The sequence below is a fragment of the Prionailurus viverrinus genome, chromosome A1, assembly GCF_022837055.1.
Source record: "Prionailurus viverrinus isolate Anna chromosome A1, UM_Priviv_1.0, whole genome shotgun sequence".
NCBI lineage: Eukaryota > Metazoa > Chordata > Mammalia > Carnivora > Felidae > Prionailurus > Prionailurus viverrinus.
In genome coordinates, this window is record NC_062561.1 from 226,902,432 (window position 1) to 226,921,987 (window position 19,556).

The 19,556-nt window shown below is 44.1% G+C and overlaps 1 protein-coding gene across 3 annotated transcripts in view; it reads right to left on the reverse strand.

Annotated features, from left to right (window-relative positions):
* BASP1 (brain abundant membrane attached signal protein 1) overlaps window positions 1–19,556 on the reverse strand; it is a 55,899-nt gene that overhangs the window by 26,797 nt on the left and 9,546 nt on the right. The window contains exon 1 of one of the 3 annotated variants that reach the window (XM_047870815.1): window positions 3,389–3,590. The exons of 1 other annotated variant lie outside the window; for it this stretch is intronic. The gene's annotated coding sequence lies outside the window, so the exon portion shown is untranslated. Of the gene's footprint in view, window positions 1–566; window positions 589–3,388; window positions 3,591–19,556 lie in introns of those variants that run through there. One more of the 3 variants, XM_047870824.1, reaches the window with a different exon arrangement.

Here is a 19,556-nt window from a genome sequence, read left to right on the forward strand (position 1 = left end):
AAAAAGAGCCATTTATAGAAAACATGAGAAAGTCTACACTGAAGGTTTAAAAAGGTGAAGCAGCTGTGTGTCAAGTGATTTTTAAGTAGGGGTTAAAAAAAATACTGGTGGGGGATGGGGAGGTGGGGGACAGCAAGGGGCACCTGGGTGGCTCAGTCAGTTAAGCGTCCGGACTCTTGATTTGGGCTCAGGTCGTGATCTCACGGTTGTGGGATTGAGCCCACATCTGACTCCCAGCTCATCTGGCTCCCAGCTCGGAGCCTGCTTAGGATTCCCTCTCTGGCCCTCACCCCCCCAACTCTCATTCTCAAAAGAAAGAAAGAAACACGAAAGAAAATGCTGGCAACTGCCTTACCACTGACCGAACAGGACCGAAAAGGTCTCATGGATCTAGTGACTGAATTTGGCTTTTCAAATTCCAGGCCGATTAATCACATCTATCTAGACTTTGGCCAGTGCCGCAGCTCAGGGGGGAGCAACCATGCAAAAGACCCCCAACACCGCAACCCAAGGAGATTAAAACTCCGACTCGCTGCCAAGCACACAGTCAGGGAGGAGCTTCTTACCTTTGGATTTGCTTCCGGCTGGAAAACCAGGCTTTGCCAGAGGGACGGCCGTGCCTCACCCAGGTCAGACCCACCCACCAGGAGGTTAGGCAATGCAAGGCCAGCGACGAGGACAGGCCCTGCGGACGTGGGACAAAGGTGTCAGCTCTCAAAGGCCCTGTAAAGTCTGCAAGGTTGAGATCTCAAGGAAAGAAAAATAAAGCCTCCAAAATTCAAAAGAGAGAGTTTAACAAATAAGTACGTAACTATTGCTATAGACCAAATGCCGATGCGCCCCACCAAATTCCTATGTTGGAACCGAACCCTCAGTGTGACGGTATGCAGGGGCAGGGCCTTTGTGAGGTACGTGGGTGTTGGGTCATGCGGGGGAAGCCTTGATGAAGGGAATCAGTGCTCTTTGCCAACAGGCCCCAGAGAGTTCCCCCCGCCCCCTCACCATGAGAGACGATGGTAAGAACACAGTCCCCTACCAACCAGGAAGAGGACTCTCACCAGACACCCCATCTGTTGGTACCTTGATCCTGGACTTCCCCAGCATCAAGCTGAGTGAAATTAATATTTAGTGTTTAAGCCACTCACTCTAGGGTATTTTGTCAGGGCTGCCTGAACAGGCGAAGACAAATGTTCACAGTAATAGTTACGCCATCAAGCCTCTACAGATCGACACACACAGATTTATAGTTAAGGCAAAGCGTATTTAATTTGAGGTGTGAACATGTTTAAAGTTTCATACGATGTGGTACAGGCCCTCCATAATTAAGAGATGCTGGGACTTGTGCAATGGTGGCGTGTGATTAGAAAAAAAGGTAATCGAGGAGACCTAACACCGTACATAAAAGCACTTTGAAAGCTATGAAAAAAAGCACAATTGCAACGCGGCGTGTATTTTTATCAAGACGGGAGGGTGTTGAGCCGTCCAGTGCCCCCTTGTTTAATGGTAGGCAACCATAAACACGCTTGTTGTAGGAAGCCGGGCCGTACTATGGGCTGGAAGTAGCTCACGTCCCACAGTGGAAAACACATTGCCTCCTTCCTTCCGAGTTTGAAAGGACACCTCAGTGACAGAGCTTGGTCAACGTCTCAGCTTGGTTTTATTCATCCTCAAGTGTACGCAACGAGAATGTTCAGCCAGAGAATAAACATCGCACTGTCCGTGCGGTAACGATCACACAAACACCACCATATCCCACGGTCACATTCAACTGCCTCCGGAGCAGATACTGTTTAACGATTCCGCTTATGTGACCCTTCCCCCCATGTAGATTCACACCGCGGGAGGCCACTATAGAATTAATGCCACAGACGCACCGAAGTTCAACGCTTTGTCGCCTTATCACACACAGCAACAGCACATGATAAAATAATAATAATAATAATAATAATAATAATAAGCTTTTAATTTAAGTATGGTATGGCTGGGGTGCCTGGGTGATTCAGGCGGTTGGGCATCCAACTCTTGATTTTGGCTCAGGTCATGACCTCACAGTCATGAGATCGAGCCCCCAGTTGGGCTCTGCACTGAGTGTGGACCCTGCCTGGGATTTTCTCTCTCTCTCTCTCTCTCCCTCTGCACTTCCCCCATCCCCACTTGCACACACACTCTCTCTCAAAAGAAATAGGTAAGTAAAATATGGCATTCTTGTTTTCACTTCAACGGATTCAGTTCACAACAGAGGCTGCTCTCATAGGCACAATTATCGGTCAATTGTCAATCGGACAATTGTCTCCAGGTAACAAACATGAGATACGAACATGGTCTTTTCATCCCACGAGTTTACAAACAGTGGCTAAATTTGTGTGTGTCTCAGAGAGACTGTTGCGTTTATAGCTGAGGTGACAATTCTAGCCCTAGGACTGCACACAACCATCTAAAAGATATTTACCAGAATATTACTTTTATTTATTTTTAGTGAGTTCAACATCCAAGGTGGCGTTTAAACTCATGACCCCAAGATCAAGACTCATGTGCTCTTCTGACTGAGCCAGCCAGGCGCCCCATATGTACCAGAATATCAACCAGCATGAAACCATCCGTTCACTCCCCCAGGTCTGGACTATCTCAGATCGGTTTGAACAGAAATAATCACAAGCAACTGAGAACAAGACACAGGCAGACCCATGACCCCGGGGTACTAGCCAGCCCATGCCTAAGAAAGCTCCACGGTGGCCCAGATGCAGAGATTCACAATTTCTCTGATCACTAATGCCCTTGCCCCAGGAAACAGTGGGGCACTGTTAAAGAGACCACAAAAATGCTAAATATTTTCCAAATCCTCTGCAGCACATTTATCCCTTGATTCTTTTAACACAAAGTCTACCAATTCTTTTAAGTTAAATCTGGGACATATGAGGATTTAGGCAGCCATTCTCACACTCTCCGTTCCTGCCGCTGTCTTATACGGAAAGAGATACAATTTCTTAAAATTGACTGAGGAGTTATTCCACCAACGGCCAGCTTAAGTGCTGGGCCAGGCACTTTAGAGGCCACATCAAAGCTGATTCCCAACCACAGGTACCTTTTGAAGAAGGAACACTCCAGATAAGAGTTACAACTGACAAACCGAAGTACATGGAACACACATCCAGTGGGCAGTCTGGTATTCAACGGACTTCTTCCATCGTTGAACTGAAGACACAGTAACATTTAGGTGTTTTAATCCTCTGCACCAAATAAAAACATTATCATCACTCAGCCATATGTACGAAGTCAAGATCCACATCTTTAGAGTGCCAATGGACTCTATTCAGTCCGAGGGGCACTGGGTCAAAGCCTCTCAGATTCATGTTCAGAACTTTAATCCGAGGAAAAACCCAACACTCACTGAAATGACTTTTATAAGGTGATACAAGATGACCGATAGAAGATTAGGTGCTTCTCCTCGACGGTCACAGCCAGAGTTCAGATCTCCAGAGATCCAGAGGGAGCAAGAAAGCAATCTTGAAAAAGATCTCTCATGGAAGGGTTTGTAAAGCAAATTGGTGAAATGGCCAATTGGGGAATGAGGCCCCTCTTTCTCACTGGCCCCCTACTGCCATCACGGGGGCTCAGTTTTCAACCTAGTTTTCAGGGTTGTCATGGCCCCTGTGATCTAGAATTTCCAGCTTCCCAAAGGTCTTTTATGGGGAGGGCTCTATTCTTGTCAACACAATGGAGAACATCCTCTGAAGAGTTGAAGCCAATTCTCAAAGCTGGGACAAGTTGTGGCCGTCATTTCTGGCTGAAAGACCCTCTCCAAATACCTTTGAGTACAACAGGACTCTACTATGAAGCCATCTCCAAGAATTCTAGAAAGGTTTTAGAAAACCTGTATCCCCTTCCTTTTTTAGGCTCTTCCTGACATTTATTTCTCTATCCACACATTTCGCTGATACAATTCAACCTATCCTAATTCACTACACTTCCCAGTTTTACGTTTTGACTCTACGAAAGCAAATACACAAGCTTGAGCATCATACACCCATCACTCTGAATCCTGCCGCTTCCAAATAATCTATCCTGATGCTGGCTGAGCTACCCTACACAATTAATTTCTCTCCTTTTTTTCCTTCCCTCACCCTCTTCTTCATTTTTGTCTTTCCCACCCCAGCAAGTTTTCTCTGTGTTTTTTCTAATAGTAAAGACTGAGGAGATTCTCTACCTAGAGAGAGAAAGAAAAAGAAAAAAGTGATGTAACTTTCTGTGCAGTGCCTAGTAATTTCTAAAAGCCTATAAAATTACAGTTTTTTTTATCATTAATCTCAGAATTTCATACATTAAATCGCTGAGGTGAGAATGTTTACCAAAACAATGGAATTACTCACAGAGGCAAAGTGGTATTTATAGATTTGTATAGATGTATACACAAAACATCATATATCTAGCATTTAGATGTAGCACTTATGCAATGTCTCTTAACAAGGAGAATAGAATAGGGAGGCCAGACGGTATTAATGGAAAAGCTCCAGGGAGAAGAAATAGCATCAACAATGACAAAAGACACTTTATCTTCAAAGTGACAGCAAAACACAATGTTTTGAAAACTAAAGTTTAACTGTAAAATAACTTTAGCATTTTTTAAATGTTAAATGTGAAAAAAACCTTAACAAAACGTATCTGATAGCCACCACAGGGGAAAATGTCTTATTTCAACATTGGCACTTAAGTATGTTTGAAAAAACTGTAATTAAGGTACCTTCAATGTACTTCGGCGCAAAAATATATCCAATGACGTATTTCCACTAAGCTGTACTTAGGTTAAAATCTCACTTTAGGATCTGACGGTGCATTCGATCGTAGTGTCTGTGTGGGTAACTCGGAGTCTTTCTACCTTGCCTTCCCACCTCCCTAAAATAGGGGTTGAAGACGCAAGTCCCAGGATTCGATGTCAGACCCCCGCGTGGCAAGAGTTACTAACTACAACACAGGTCCCCAGGTATTCGTGGATAATGTACTCCCAAGCCAGAATGTGTTCTCCCAACATGATGACACTCTTACATTTTATTCACATTGAAAGCTCAGTACAATTTTCACCTATACACACAAAGCAAACAGTAGCGACAACTCTACCAAATGCGCTCTGAAGTTAAAGCAGATGACTCATAAGCATAAATCCAATTATATATTATCACGAATTAAATTACTAGTTACACACACACACACACACACACACACACGATGATAGACCAACCTTTCACCTAATTATTCTGTCCTGCAGACCCTGGGAATGTGTAATGTACATATTCTCAATCTTTTTTAATGTTGATTTATTTTTGAGAGAGAGAGAGAGACAGAGAGACAGAGAGACACAGTGTGAGTGGGGGAGGGGCAGAAAGAGAGGGAGACACAGAACCGCAAGCAGGCTCCAGGCTCCGAGCTGTCAGCACAGAGCCTGACACGGGGCTCGAACCCACAAGCTGTGAGATCATGACCTGAGCCGAAGTTGGACGCTTAACTGACTGAGCCACCCAGGCGCCCCAGTAATGTACATATTCTTATCAAGAAGGCATATATTGGCAATATTTAACATGTAGATTCCCACAGAATAGGAAGCGATATTCTACTATTTGAGAACCTAAAATATCAATTAGAAATCTTGAACCCTGTTTTTACAGTTTATGGTGTCAATATATATTTGCAAAGAACGAACTCTAGCTGATTTCACATCGTCCCCAGCACATACTGCCCTGGAGAACAGGTGCCTGATGAGCGTTTTGGCAAGAGCGCTACTGCTTGGTTTTCAGTTGGCGGTAGATGAATATTCCTTGAAGAGATACAAGGTGCAGGACGCTGGAAACAGAGCCGGGCACAGAACGCCTGGGGGCTGGTAGCACAAAGCTGCCATAAGCCAATGAGGGAGATAGTTAAGAGTTACAGAGTCACAAGCAAAATAATTACAATTTGTCAAAAACGCTCTAAGGAAATGAAGATCTAGATAAGACAGGGAAGGGAATGATGGAAAAGACCACCCCTTCCTTCTTTTTTCTTTTTTTTTTTTAGTTTTTTAAAATATAATTTATTGTCAAATTGGCCTCCATACCACACCAGGGCTCATCCCAACAAGTGCCCTCCTCCCTGCCCACACTCACTTTCCCCTCTCCCTCACCCCCATCTGCCCTTACTTAGTTTGTTCTCAGTCCTTAGGAGTCTCTTAGGGTTTGCCTCCCTCCTTCTCTGTAACTTTTTGTTTTATTTTTTATTTTTTAAAACTTACAGCCAAATTAGTTAGCATCTAGTGCAACAACGATTTCAGGAGCAGATTCCTTAGTGCCCCTCACCCATTTAGCCCATCCCCCCCTCCCCCAACCCCTCCAGCAACCCTCAGTTTGTTCTCCATATTTAAGAGTCTCTTCTGTTTTGTCCCCCTCCCTGGTTTTATATTATTTTTGTTTCCCTTCCCTTATGTTCATCTGTTTTGTCTCTCAAAGTCCTCACAGGAGTGAAGTCATATGATTTTTGTCTTTCTCTGACTGACGAATTTCACTTAGCATCATACCCTCCCAGTTCCATCCACGTAGTTGCAAATGGCAAGATTTCATTCTTTTTGATTGCCGAGTAATACTCCGTTGTATATATATACCACATCTTCTTTATCCATTCATCCATCCATGGACATTTGGGCTCTTTCCATACTTTGGCTACTGTTGATCGTGCCGCTATAAACATGGGGGTGCATGTGTCCCTTTGAAACAGCACACCTGTATCCCGTGGATAAATGCCTAGTGGTGCAATTGCTGGGTCGTAGGGTAGTTCTAGTTTTAGTTTTTTGAGGCACCTCCATCCTGTTTTCCAGAGTGGCTGCACCAGCCTGCATTCCCACCACCCCTTCCTTCTTCAGGTGTGTTCCCTGCCTGGCTGATCCTTACAATAACGAGAAGCAGACCTCCTTCATGTCAAATTAGACACAAAAGGAATGGAAGCTAAGAAGGTTGGAGGAACTGGATCCAGCCAGTGTGGACATAAATAAGGTGTGAAATGAGGACTTAAGTCCAGGTGCATCTATCATGACACCCTTTCATGATGCAGTCACAGGGACCAGGGGAGGGGGTGCCTGGGACACCAGTGGCCCTCAGGGGGTTCACAGGCACAGCGATGGCTGCTCCACTTCCGGGATAAACCTATGAGAGCCTCGGAATCTAGCTCATTGCCAACGACGGCAGCTAACGTACAGCACTTACTTAAAGAGGTCACATTAAAGTTACCCAAATCGGAAGCAGCAAAGTAAGTTTTTCTACCGACTAGGAAAGCACGGAATATAGACCAAGAAGGGCGAAGTCACACTGGCCGCATGATCTCTTACTTAATTTCTCTGTGTCAAAATTCCATCATTTGTACAATGGGATGACAACAGTACCTCCCTCGTTAGGTTGCTCTGTCTTAGAATGTCAGTCTTTGTAAGGCTTGGCACATGGTACCTCCTGTGTTCCGTAGACCAAAAGGCTTCATTTTATTATACTGTAATCAAAAGAGATTATAAAATGTTGCAAAATAACCGCTGAAAAAATGAATCGTGGGGCGCCTGGCTGGCTCAGTTGGTTAAGCATCTGACTTTGGCTCAGGTCAGATCTCATGGGTCGTGGGTTCGAGCCCTGCCTCAGAGCCTGGAGCCTGCGTCGAATTCCGTGTCTCCCACTCTCTCTGCCCCTCACCCGCTCTGGTTACCAGTAAAACGGATTCTGAACAAGCACCAATTCACAGATTCAGGGGGAACCCAGACTAAAACAGTTTTGTCTCCCTGATTGAAGCTTGTATTTTCAACCATAAAAGGACATTATAAGATGCAAATATGCCACACGTATCTGCAATCCTAACAGGGCCTTAATGAGGATCAGCCTTGCGTCGCAAGGCCTTGGAAGGGAGACAAATGAAGCTATAATTTAGATGGATAGCCTGGGCTGTCTGAACATGCCCTTTGGGACACCAACGCCCATCCCAAGAGGCATGTGGGGTCAACAGCTATCACCAAATATACAGCCTTCTGTTACATGTACCAACACTGACCTATCTATGTGGACCCTGAATTTGGTGGCTTCAAAAATCGTTTATCAAGAGAAAATGAGAGGACTTATCGTGCATGCCATACCTTCTTCCGGAAAGAGCTAAAGGCAATGTGTGATATTCAGGCAAGTATCGATGGGTTACCTGGGTAAGGGGTTGCATGGTTTTATCCACCAACACATTTGTATATTCTGTTGGATGAAGCCAACTTCATTGGCTTCTTTTAAAAAAAAAAAAATTTTTTTTTAAGTTTATTTTTGAAGAGAGAATGGGCACAACTGGGGTAAGGGCAGAGAGAGAGGGAGAGAGAGAGAATCCCAAGCAGGCTCCACAACATCAGTTACGGCACCCGACGCAGGGCTCAAATGGACAAACCGTGCGATCATGACCTGAGCTGCAACCAAGAGTGAGACACTTAACTGACTGAGCCACCCAGGTTCCCCTTCCTCGGCTTCTTCTATGGCTAAAGGAGCAAGCACTAAACCCAATCCTCCTTTCCTAGGCATTTATCAGACCTGGACAGTCCTCAATTCAGCGGAAACATACTTAAAAGTTTACCAAAGATAACCGAAGTTGAACAGAAAGCTGGTGATGAAGAGCTTACGCTCCAACAGAAATTTCCACATACTCTTCGAGAAGTCACTGTCACAGCAATATTTGAATGCAGTTCATAACGAGTCATGTTTCCATCGCAATATCGTGTATACCACACTTCAGATATTCATCAGAAATGGCAAACAGTTCCTGGTGCTAGAAAAGAGGATGACAAACTGGAGACAGTGTGAGGCAGGCAGAGAGATGGCAGGGAGGAAGAGGAAAAGGTGAGCCGAGGTCGGATAGGAAATGGCTGTGACTCCCCTCCAGCACATTCCGAGGAGACCACGTGGGGGCCAGGCAGGCATTTTTAACTCCTCGCTTTCAAGGGTGCCATAGAAACCCCTGACCACAGAGCATCAAATGCTCAACACAGAATCTTAAGAGGTTTCTGCGCACCGTTCTGAAGCCCGACATCCATGGCCATTAACACCTAACTACACGTTTCATCAAATAAACATCAAATTATTCCCAAGATAAACATCGGTAGGTGTTAATTGAAAGGGAAAGATGGGAGGCTCCAGCGTCTTCAGTTGCTTTGAAGTTTTATTTTGGCTTCCATAAAAACCTGGATAGCCAGCTAGGTAAATCGAGTTGGTTGAAAACAGTGATCGCTTTTCCTGTATAAGAAAGTTGGAACATGGAGAAGAACCAAATGAATGTTAAGATTTTATGGAGAAGGAAAAGTCTGGTGCGGTTATTTAAAAAAAAAAAAAAAAGAAAGAAAAGATTTCAATAAAGAGAAAAAAGAAAGGCACCTAAACTACAGAATAGGTATAATCACAAAAAAATTTTAAGTCAAAAACCAAATAAAAGTGTCAACGGAAGCGCCCAACTGCAAAGACAAGGACCCCCCACAAATAAGCATTTATGTAACTAAACAGTCTCTTCTCACATACACATCGTGTTGTGCACGGGTTTGGAGACACGCATGCTGACTTTAGAAAGTAACACCAGGGGACACCTAGCAAGAGTTAAGTGACAGAATCCTCACTGAAATACTTCCTTCCCCCAGGTCCACACCTGTGACGTCCGCAAGTTCAACCACGGGCTTCGGCAGTTTTCCTTCTCCATAACGAAAGCTATCCAAGTCACCGATGTTAAGACCTTTAGTTTTAATTCAGAAAACCTTCCAGATGAGCTCACGGAAGGCTCTTCGTGTCCGTAATCAGACAGCCTTATCAGTCTTTATTACAACACTTCCGATGCAGAATACTTGGCTGTTTACTGCAGTGTGGGCTGGAAGATTCCATGAACAAACTTTCAAGGTACACAGAAAAATTTCAGCTTTTGAAAATTTCAGGGGAACTACACGTAACACAGCAGTTTTTCTGATTCACAGAATTGTGATTTATTTATATCAAGACGGGGTGTTACGGATTTTTCTTAGAATATGATCTAATTAAAAGTATGCATTATTCACCACATTTGAACTACTACTCAACTTTTACCTATCAGAGTCTGTGAAGACTTAATATAAATCTTTAATTCCTATTATTAATTTTTTTTAATAATGACATGAAAATTAAACTTGTAAGACAGAATCTATTTCAGAGTATATTCAGGAGTCATAATAAGTCATTTTTGCTTTTCCTCCCCAAGGCAGAATAATCCCGAGGATTAATACATTGATTCACATGGAGGAAATACTCTGGACCACCTACTGTCTGAAGCTCTAGGAAAACCACAAGTAAGCAGACAGGGCTCCCACGTCCTGTGAAGTTAAGAAATAATCATTTGTCAATCAGCCATTAGAGATTACAAGGTAGTAAAAATCAGACTGGAAACTAAAGGCTCGAGGAATGAGAAAATAATTGGTTACCAACCTTGCCCTACGTTTGTTAAGATATTAAAAAAAAAAATCATGTTCAAGAGTCTCAGCTACTTCTGTAAACTATTGGCAACTTAGGAGTCAAGAGAAAGCAACACATTAGGGCAAAAGGGCCTAGATATGGAGGAAAATATTCTTATAACAAAACATTAACGGAAAAATGATCTGATATGAACGGCACTGCAAACTTACCCAATCCACGAAGAAACTCTGGAAATTAACATTTTCCAAAGTAGATGTTATCAAAACAAAAGGTTTTCTTTGTGTAGAGATACCCCTTTTCATCATATGCCACATGTAATTTCAGAGTCATTTTCAATGCGGTCCCCGCCCCCCCAACTTGTGTTCCTAGAGATCACATCTCTCTCTGGAACGAAGGACAAACAGCACTTATACTCTGGATTCAAGAAGTTAGCATCACCAGTATACAGATTTGCTGGGTCCTACAAACCAGCGTGAGTTTTTCTTAGAATCTTGAATGCGGGAGCAACAGCAATCCTTCCCTCATTCTCTCAAGAGGACTATCCTGTCCCTGCTGCAAGGCTGGCAGGAGAGGGCACCTGCTGGGGACATTTCCCCAAGAGGTCCTTCAGTGACCGTATGCTAGAGATATAAAGTATATTCTTCCTGTGTTTTAAGAACTATTTTTGGAAGGCTTTTCCTTCCACTTCTAATCCTTAAAGTACTTTGTTTTTGATGGGAATATAAGATATCTAAATGTCTTCTCTATCTGGTAATTAAGACCTTTAAATGAAACAAAATCAATCCCGAAATTCATATTCTCAAAAGTGATATTCACATAACTCGTTAAATGGTAACCAATTGACCCCGGAATATCTCACGTGGCGTGGTCAGGTGAAGGAGGTGGGTCAAGTGACATACAGTAGGACAGAGAAAGGACAGAAGTAATGACCGAGGGGTGTCTGGGTGGCTCAGTCAAGTTAAGCGTCCGACTTTTGATTTTGGCTCAGGTCATGATCCCAGGGCTCATGGGTTCAAGGCCCACATTGGGCTGTGCTGACAGCACATTCTCATTCTCTCTCTCTCTCTCTCTCTCTCTCTCTCTCATAAATAAATAAATAAGCAAATAAATAAATAAATATTAAAAAAAAAGAGTAATGATTCATCCGTGTAGTTAATTTAAAGGCTATCTTCTGGCCAGTGTCTCTACCCCCCACATCTACAGACCAACACTTGTCTCATTCTAATTACTGGTGCACCTCTTTGCCTTCATCAACCGTGAGCTCCTTAAAGGAAGGAAACCGGTCTTTGCATCTCCCAGCTCATCCAATAAACAAACATTAATCCTGCAAGAGTTTAATGTGGTTTTGCCTTTTCCCACGTTGCATTTGACAGAGCAGAAAAATCCCACACGGGCTGCTCATCTGGACTGCCGTTAAAAAGCTTGGTCTTGGGGCGCCTGGGTGGCTCAGTCGGTTGAGTGTCCGGCTTCCACTCAGGTCACGGTCTCACGGTTTGGAAGTTCGAGCCCCACGTTGGGCTCTGTGCCCGGAGCCTGCTTCGGATTCTGTGTGTGTCTCTCTCTCTCCTTCTGCCCCTCCCCCACTCCTGCTGTCTCTGTCTCTGTCTCTGTCTCTCTCTCTCTCTCTCCTTCAAAAATAAACAGCCATTAAAAAAAAAATTAAATAAAGGATAAATTCATCGCAAAAGCAATAGCTATATCTTTTAGCTGCATTGTTTTTTGTTTTTTGTTTTTTTTTACTTCTGGCTGCAAATATGTGAGACTACATCATGTGCATCTGCCCCAGTAACATATTTATAAAACAGAAATAGGACAATCTTCACAACTGAAGAGGGGGAGGCGAGGCCTATACCCACAACAGCAGAAGACTGAGGGCCACATGCATGTTCCCTGGAGTTCAAAGACTTGATGGAATCCAAACATCTACAGCACTACTGCTGACTTCCTTCACGCGGGTCACATCAGAGGGTTTAAGAAGAAAATACAGGATGAAAAATATCATCTAGTAAACTGCTTGGAAATACACATCAAAAGGCATATCGATCATCCAGTCTGTGTCGTAAATTCCTGCCCCACCATTCCTACCATGTCATTCCAGCTAATTACATATTCCAAGGACAGAACCTGCAACCTGGCCTGGGCTTCCCAAGAGAACGTGAAGTTAGGGAGACTTAACAGTGCATCAGATAAAAAAGTACCCGCAAAAAGTTGGCCCTGCTCTTTCTGGTCTGCTAACCGATTTAAATCAAACTGGCTCAACCCTATGAGCTAGAGCTGTCCTCTCCCTTTCCCTGAAGGCTGGCTCCTTTAGATGGATAAGGAGTGCCGTTCTGTACGCAGGGGTGAGGGGCGTTACGGGGAGGAGCTCACAGCTGCAGACAATGCTGCTGGCTGATCCATAACCTGAATTTATTTAAAATGAGACCATTTTCGGGGCGCCTGGGTGGCTCAGTGGGTTAAGCATCCGACTCTGGATTTCAGCTCAGGTCATGATCTCAGGGTCATGGGATCCAGCCCTGGGATGGGCTCCACACTGAGCTTGGCACTTGCTTCTGATTCATTCTCTCTCTCTCTCTCTCTCTCTCCCTCCCTCCCCCCTCTCTGCCCCTCCCCTGCATGCATATGAGCTCGTGCGTGCTCTCTCTCAAAAACAGAAGTTTAAAATGAGATAATTTCAAGATGAAATATTGATCTCATAGTATAAGTAGCAAGTGTTTAGGGTGTAAATCATGTAGGTGATACGTCTCCTCTCCCAGCTCAGCTCACAAATGTAGGCAAGAAAGATGGTCATCAACTCAACGGTAACTACACTTTTAATATGTTAGAAAAAAACCTATTACAATAAAAATTTTGCAAGTAAAATATCAATATCTAGGAACATTTTTAGAAGGAGCAAATTGTATTGTCAGATAGTTTCCTGAAACCCTGCATCATTGTTCCCTAAATACGGTTTGCTTTGGAAATCCATTTCGCGTCGTTATAAAAAACTACAAACATCGTCTTTTAATTCAGTGAGAATCCCATGAAGAAGAGTCAGTTTTAGGAAACTAGACACAGATCCGTGAGAGATCTCAGACTTGACAAGAGGGTTTTTAACTCTCTAACCATCTCAGTTCAAAGTAAAGCATGACGCTCAGGGAGGAGACAGTGACAGTTGAACGCTGGCCATCGAGGAGTGTATGAAATGAGGAGAGAGGAGGAGTAAATCACAAATGCTGTCTTAATTGTGTACCCCCAACCCCTAAAGGAAACACTATGATGTTAACTAAAGGTTCTTTGCCAGCTGGTTCCTGGACGTGAAGGTAAAATAAATTAACATTCTGGCATATGCCTTATGGCCCTGAAACATGCCCGTCTGTGCATCCGGCCCTTTACTGGACCACAGGTTCTGAGCTAGAAACTGACATCCAATGATGAATGGAAGCAAGTTCCTGGCTTGGCAGAGTGCACGCGTTAGAATGAGTGGTTACAGCACAGAACCAGGGCTAAACTCATTTTTATTTGTTATCATCAACTAATGTGTAAAGATTTAAAACTGCACGCTCCTCTGGGGGCCTAACACATGACACTTCCCAAAGGCGGTTATGAAAATGGATTAGTCAAGCTGTTCAATAATGATGGATTCACTGCAAACCCTCGATATTCAGTGACTTGGAGGAAGGGATGAGAAATGTACCTGTAATGAGCCCCAGCTTCCACTCACTGTGGTTTATTTCTGAAAAGACTCCATAACAGAATACGATTTGTTTCCCACAAATAACACAGTTTCATTCTTCCTCGGAGCCTCTACCTAGGGAGGAAGCTTAGATGCATAAGCCATTAGTACTAATTATTCGTAATGTCTCAGGGCTTTAGAACAATTACTACCAAAGTTACTGCCTGGAAACAGAATAATTACACTAATTGGAGTTCATCAGATATTCATCTTCATAGTAAGCACAACAGATGAGGGGAAATTTACAGTGTCCATAAATGGAAGTCATTTCAACTACCAAAGGTGATTTTCATTTCAACTACCAAAGGTGATTTTCAGAAGACATGGGCCCTCCATATAATGTACGGTAGGCAACCTCATCCACTGCACAAATGCGGAGGGCTAGGTTATGTATCAGAACTGTCACAGAACACTGGTATGGGTCAACAAAACCAGTACACTCCCGCCTTCTGGTCTTCTCATCGAGAGGGGTGGAAACCTGAAATAATGCCCTCAGTTTTGATAAATGCAAAAATACAAAAATGCTAAGGGCTACAAGAGGTATGGGGACAGACAGGAAAGGCATCTCTGTGAAAGTGGTAACTGAAGACTACTTGGGTGGTGGGAGAAAGTATATTCCAGGCAGAAGGAACAGCCGGCCAGGGCCTGCATACAGCACTAAGAGAACAGAAAGGCGGGCCATGTGGCTGGAGAACAGAGGGTAGATGAGAGAGGACGAAGGAGTTTAAACAGAAAACTAGTGCAGGAACTTGCAGATCAGTAGGATTTTCGTATTTTATTGTCGGTGGACCAGAAAATCAGGATATAAAGTCTTAGGCAGCAGGATGTCATGCTCAGATATACAAGAGTATTAGGGCGGTAATCAAGGAGAGGGATAGAAGCTTCTATGAGGTTCATGGCTTAGAGTAGAGGGCAATGAACATAGTGAGATAACGACAAGGTACACCAGTCACCAGAAAGAGCCCAGTTTTCCAGAATGAGTGGAAAAAGGTGATGCTGACCAAGAAAGTGAGCCACTAAATGCGAACAATGGACATTAGCTTGAAAATAAATGTTGCATAGGGACGCCTGCGTGGCTCAGTTGGTTAAGTGGCCAACTTCGGCTCAGGTCATGATCTCGCAGCCCGTGAGTTCGAGCCCTGCATCGGGCTCTGTGCTGACAGCTCAGAATCTGGAGCCTGCTTCTGTTTCTGTGTCTCCCTCTCTCTCTGCCCCTCCCCCATTTGCACTCTGTCTCTCTCTCTGCCTTTCAAAAATGAATCAATGTTAAAAAAAAATTAAAAAAAAAAAAAGAAAATAGATGTTGCATAAGTTAAAGAGTTAAAATTAAAAATTCTATCACTTACAGCAATTTTATGCAGAAAGTAATTTACCACTTATAATCCTTTATAAAAATATTAAATAGTACCAACTCTCAATTATTTTAGGACCTGTGGTTTATCTGGTGTAGTAAAACTGAATTGTTATACTCAATTTAGTGGTGGATCAACGAGGTAATATTTTATTGCTGCCGTTAACACAACATGACGTGACCTGAAAGTTGAAACAGAAAAAGCAGTAGTTGAACTACTTGATGGGGCACCCTCAAAAGTTGCAAAATTGGTTTTTTAGAAAGAGTCTCTCAAAAACGTTAAGCATAGGCATATACCCACATGCACATGTGCTGAAAATGCCCCTCAAGAAAATCCCTTAAGTATCACTACCTTGTTTTGTTGCTTGGAGAGACCTCGAAATGTATTAGGCTTGATGTCTGCAGTCATCAAAGACATCATATGATTCCTGACACTTGCTACTTTCCACTCCCCAGTGTCCCACTATAAGGCAAACTTTCCAGCAAAACTCTAATGGCCCCGCCCACACTTGCCTTTGTGTGGAAACTCCCATCTCCTAACGTCTCCATCCATTAAACCTGCCCCTTGGTGACACTGTGTGTGGTGAATTCCTACCAATAAGTCTTGATGACAGTGGAGGATTTTCAACTAGCCTAGACATCCCGTCTACTCTTTCGTCTAGAACAAGGTCTCTGCCATTGCCACTGTTGGTAGATTTTATAAAGGGGGGGGGGGGAATCATGGGAGGGGCAGAGGGAGAGAGAATCCCAACCAGGCTCCGTGCTCAGCCTGGAGCCTGATGAGGAGCTTGATCCCACAATGCTGGGCTCAGGACCTGAGCCAAAATCGAGAGTTGGATGCTCAACTGACACCCAGGTGCCCTCAGGATTGGCAGATTTTAAAGAGGGCCTTCTGAAAATAACTCCATCTTCACCTACTCGACACTAGCTAGTTCTTCACACCGTACTCACTAAGTGAATCTTTCTCTCACTCCCTTTGTTCACTGTCTTGTGATATTTGGGTATGTGGCTACCCAAATAGGAAAGCCTTCGGGCAGAGGGAAAGAAGCAGAATATAATGCTAGAATGAAAACCGGGCTTCACCACATATCGATGCTTACTGGTTGACGGCAACTGCCTAGAGACTGTGTTGAGAGGGATTCCAAGGCCTCTCGTACCCGTGTCCGTCATGAGCACAACAGAGGGAACAGTACCTGCACTCACTCTTGGCCATCCCCCGTACAAGGGAGCCACAGAAACCTGACTCTGAATCTCATGCCAGGCTTGATCGTTTCCAGTGATGTGAATCCTGGGGAAATTAACTTCTCTGCATCTCATATCAAATGGAGGCACTTATGCTTGCCCCACGTGGATTGGTGGGGACCAAGCCAGGGGCTCAAGTACCATTGATTCTCTCCACACTCTTCTTGGGGGCAGGGACAAGTGAAAAACCTTTTCGCCCAGGACTTTCCGAAGTTCCTCACTATAAACCACCTTTCCTAATATCAAGCATGAGTTGTTAGGGGTTGAGTTGTGTTCCCACAAAATGCACACGTTGAAGCCCTAACCTCCAGTACCTGAAAATGTGACTATGTTCGGAGACGGGGCCCTTAAAGGGGTCATTATATGAAAATGAGGCCATTAGGGTGGACCTTGTGCTTACAGATCAGGAAGAGACGTCAGGGATGCCTGTGTGCACAGATACGAGACCACATGAGGACACAGCAAGAAGGTGGCTGGCTATGTGCAAGCCAAGGAGAGACTTCAGAAGGAACCAAACATGCCAACACCTTGGTCTTATCCTTCGAGCCTCCATAGTTACGAGAAAATCAATTTCTGTTGTTAAAGCCACGTAGTCTGTGGTATTGTGTAATGGCAGCCCGAGCAGACCAAGACGGGAACAAGGCATTGGTGTCTTCCACCGCTTCTATTACTACATATTTGTTTCCCCACCTGTCCTGTCCCTTCTCTTCCTCCTCTCATGCACTATTCCCCTCCCCCCAACACTAGGAGGAAGCAGCAGGGCTCAATGACAAGAGGTCGTTGACCGTTGACCTACAAGACAGTTTCGCGTACTTTTTGTACAAGGGGAATCCAGAGACTCCTAGAAACAGAAAGGAGTGGTGTTCCCCTCTCTCCAACCAGAAACATGGCTGCCAAACGACCGTACAAAAACTCCAAGTATAATCATCGCCTCCTTTTCGGAAGCATTTTACAAACCTCAAGATTTAACAAGTTAACGCCACTGCCCACAAATGCCACCCCCACGCCCTCAAGATTGGACTGTTTAATTAGGTAGGGAGATAGTTCGGTATGTTCTCAGAATCAGATTTAGATGCAAATGCCAATTAAACCTCGCACTAACCACTGTGCCTTCCGGTGTTCTAAAACATTTGTGTCAGCAGTTGGGTCATTTCTCTGCCAGGTAAACTAGGCAAACAGTGGCTAACATGCCAGGGCCTGCTGGGTTTGCCACGCTCCGTGCAGCTAATGCAAACACTGTCTAAATGCCCTAAGGGTTTGGGTTGGGTTTTACAGATCTATCTCCCCCAGGTTACACCCTCTTCCAATAGGAATCATGCCCTGCTCAAAACTGCCTTGAGCTTTTTTGACTCCCCTTAGAAACAGCAGCAACATTTTTTGTAATATTACATCATTCTGGACTCCTTTGCCCTTTATCTGAGATTCTTGGCTACCTCACTAGGCAGAAAGCCCAGCCAATGGGGATCAATACAGGCAAGGGGACTGCAAATAGTAGCTCCTGGACTGAAGAAGGCAAGTTAAAGGGGAGGCACGAGTCCATTTGTCCTAATTGGCCAACCGCTCCCTTGAACGATTACCTGTTCTCCTTAACCCTGCTGTAGTATTTGTTGCTGGAAGCAAGGATGCAGTCAGAGACTGTGTTACTATTCGCTGCACTAAAGTTCAAAGTGCACCAAAGTGATAGTTTGTAAGCAGGAAGGGCTCATCAACAGGGTTGTTTCGGTGACTGAGGGGGGGCAATGTGAAGCCTACTGACATTTAGATAGACTTTTTTTTAAAAACATCACCTCTTGTTACATCCCCTGCACCCAGAATTGGTAGAAAGTTGAATGTAAGATCCTAGCAATATTCAAGAGAACTCTTTTCCCACTGAGTTTATTCCACTTAAACCTACCACTCTTACCTTAGTGAAATCATGGGTTATAATTCCACTGTATAGTGACTTCTCTCTTCGTGGTGGCCAGTTGGGGTCTCCTAAGATGACCGCCAACCCAGGAGACTTTAGGACAGATGGAATCAAACCTAAGCTCTCTGCCTGGTGGAAACAAAACTAGTTAGAATCAAAAGGGTGAAAGGGAATGGAGCGAGCCATTAATGTTTTCGACTCTTGCACCCATGAGACCTTCAATGAGACTTTCCGTTCATTAGTCAGCCATTGGATTGGATGAGGGAGAAGAGGAACATTCAGATGTGAGTCACATGAAGAAACACACACCTGGGAAACCATTCCTAATCACGTATTAACAACCTGGTGGTGAATATTGCTACAAACACCTGTTACTATTTGTCTGAAAACCAAACACTGGAAATTCTAGAACGAGGTTTCCAAAGTCCAGTTGGGTGAGCCCTGGGAATTCAAGTCTTGAGGTCTCAACAAAAGATCACCAGGGTTACTGAGGAAACCCTGGGTGCTACAGGAAACCTCCAGTCAACAGGGTGTTATTCACTGGGGTTAGGTGATCACGAGAAGCCCCAGGAGCTATTGTCACCACCAACTGCTGAGATTCTTTCTTTTTTTCCTTAGGAAAACGAGTCATTCAGAGATTCCAGACCACCTTACTTAACCATATTATGTCTTCAGTAAATTCCCAAGTGGTCACGTCACCTTATCCTACCTTCCTGATGAAATAAATGCAGGATAAAGGAGGAAAGAAAGTGATCTCCCCCTTCCCACCTACAGATCACGGATTTCTCTAGATTGTTCTTTCCCAGAATCATCTCAAATATGCCTGAGACAAATACAGACGCTGTTATTCTGTACTGACACAGCTGAGAACATAGGTAAAGGTCAAAGACAGCA